This window comes from Populus euphratica, unplaced genomic scaffold (assembly GCF_000495115.2).
Source record: "Populus euphratica unplaced genomic scaffold, PopEup_1.0 scaffold200.1, whole genome shotgun sequence".
NCBI classification, from domain to species: Eukaryota; Viridiplantae; Streptophyta; class Magnoliopsida; order Malpighiales; family Salicaceae; genus Populus; species Populus euphratica.
The window spans coordinates 1-2,911 of NW_011500041.1; positions in this window are offsets into that span (position 1 = coordinate 1).

A 2,911-nucleotide genomic window follows, 5' to 3' on the forward strand; every position below is an offset into this window, starting at 1 on the left:
ACTGGCAAATCTCCTAAAGCAAGAAAATTGATATTTTTATCATACCAAGGCATTGGACTAAAAGAGAGTAAGGATTCGTTAGGAAAGTAATCATCGATTGGTGTGATGTCAGATGTTGAATTTGTTGTCACTTTTGACAAAAGATCCGCATCAACATTTTTGGTGTGTTTTTAATCCGTGATTTCTTCCTCAAAATAAATCATTTGCAAATCTTCAGATTCATCCAACTTATTTTTACTTAAAATAGATTTAAGTTGATCATAAACTAATTCGTCAATATGTTATACTTCTTGTAAATCATTATCATCTCTAGGTTGCTTGCAAATGTTGAAAATATTCATCTCCAATGTCATGTTTCTAGATGATAGCTTCATCAGTCCATTCCTACAATTAATCAATGCATTAGAAGTTGCAAGAAGAGGACATCCTAAAATAACATGAAATGAATTACATGCTTCAACAGGTTCCGTGTCCAAGATAACAAAATCCACAGGATAAATAAATTTATCGACTTGTACTAACACATCTTCGACTATTCCTCTAGGTACTTTTACAGATCTATCGACAAGTAATAGAGTTACAGAAGTTGATTTTAACTCACCTAGATTTAGACTTTGAAAAATTGAATATTGAAGTAAATTCACACTAGCTCCAAGATCAAGTAAAGCTCTTTCAATTTTATGTTCTCCAATAAAGCAAGAAATTGTAGGACAACCAGGGTCTTTATATTTCAAAGCATTATTGTTCTGAAGAATACCATTTACTTGTTTGGCTAAAAAGGCTTTCTTTTTCACATTCAGTTTCCTCTTCACAGTGCATAGATCTTTCAAAAATTTAGCATAGAAAGGAATCTGTTTAATAGCATCCAGCAAAGGTATATTGATTCTTACCTGTTTGAAAGTTTTAAAAATTTCAGAGTTGTGATTTACTTTCCTTTATTTGATCATGGCATGAAGAAATGGAAGTGCTGGTGGGGAATCAGTCGTTTCTTTACAATTTTCAGATTCAACCCCTTCTTTACCCTTAGAGATTGACTCATCATCTTTCTCACAAGGTTCAAGAGTGAGTTTTTCAATAACCTTACCACTACGAAGAGTAGTGACTGATTTGACTTGATCCATGTGTTGGCTTCCGAAACTACTTGCATTTGCATTGTATTGCCCCTTGGGATTTTGTTGTGGTTGAGATGGAAACTTACCTTTCTCTTGGAAACTAAGAGCAGATGTCAATTTTGCAAGAGTATCTTTAAAATTTGTCATGCTTTGAGCAAGTTGAGTATTGATTGTCTCTTGCTTTTTAATGAATGCATGTAATGTTTCCTCAAGATTTCTTCTAAGAGGTGGAGCATAAGGAGGTGCATATCCATGAGAACTTTGGAAATTGTGGTGTGCTTAAAATGGTGGTAGTGAAGTTTGTGCATTGTTGTTCTCACTCTTCCAACTAAAATTTAGGTGATTTCTCCAACCAGGGTTGTATGTTTGTGAGTATGGGTTGTGGTTGGCCCTTTGGAAACTGTTTAAAGCATGGGCTTGTTCATGGAGACATTCCTTAAAAGAAGGCAAGGTTGGACAATCGTTGGTTGAGTGTTTATTTGTTTCACATATTTGACACACAATGTTTTCAACAGATTTTAATTGACCACTTTTTTTCAATTCTAGTGCCTCTACTTTTCTAGCTAAAGATGCAAACTTGGCTTGGAGGTCATGATCTTCCCTAAGGTTGTACATACCTCCACTAGATGTATGAGGTTGAGTCTTACTTGGTGCCTCATAAGTACCTGCAGTGTCCCAATTTTGAGCATTTTCAGCTAACAAGTCTAAGTACTCAATTGCTTCATCAGGGTCTTTATCTTCAAAAGTTCCATTGCACATCAATTAAACCATTTGCCTATCTGTAGGTGTTAACCCTTCATAAAAATGTGAAACCAATCTTCATGTTTCAAAACCATGATGAGGGCAAGTACTAAGCAACTCTCGATACCTATCCCAACATTGGTAAAATGTTTCTCCTGGTTTTTTAGTGAAAGTGGTGATTTGTCTTTTAAAAGAGTTTGTTCGATGAGATGGGAAAAACTTCTTTAAAAACTGTTGTTGCATTTCATCCCAAGCACGAATGGATCCTGGTCTCAAATTTTGTAGCCATGTTTTAGCTTTATCTTTTAATGAAAAAGAAAAAAGCTTTAATCTGATGGTGTTCATGCTACAATTTAAATTATTATATGTGTTGCAGACCTCCTCAAATTCCCTTAAATGCAAGTATGGATTTTCTAATTTTAAGTCATGAAAAGAAGGTAAAAGTTGAATAATACCTGGTTTAAAATTAAAATGAGATGCACCGGGAGGAAAAACTATGCATGATGGTGAACTTGTTCTTGTGGGATTCATGTGGTCTCTAAGTGTTCTAGCACGGTTATTCTCATTATTCTCATTATGAAGTGATTGATTATCTTCTTCGGCCATATTTTCTGAAAATGATGAGGATACCCTACAAAGTCTACCACTTGATATACGTGACCACACTCTCATGCACGTGTAGGAATAGAATAAAAGGAAAAAGAAAACAAAAGAAGAAGAAACAAGAGAAAAGAAACAAAGTTATATACAAGAAAAGTGAAAAGAGAAAAAAAATAAAAATTATAATTTATACAAAACTTACCTCCCCGGCAACGGCGCCAAAAACTTGACACGACTAAAAGATTAATGTCTTCTCCTAAGTGCAGGAGTGTCGAAGTAATAAATAACCCGGCAAGACCGGGGTCGAACCACAAGGAGGTTAATTGTACAAATTATAAATAACAATAATACAACAACAATAACAAGAACAACAACAACAACAATAACAAGAACAACAACAACAACAATAATAATAATAATAGTAATAACAGCAATAATAATAATAATAATAATAATAA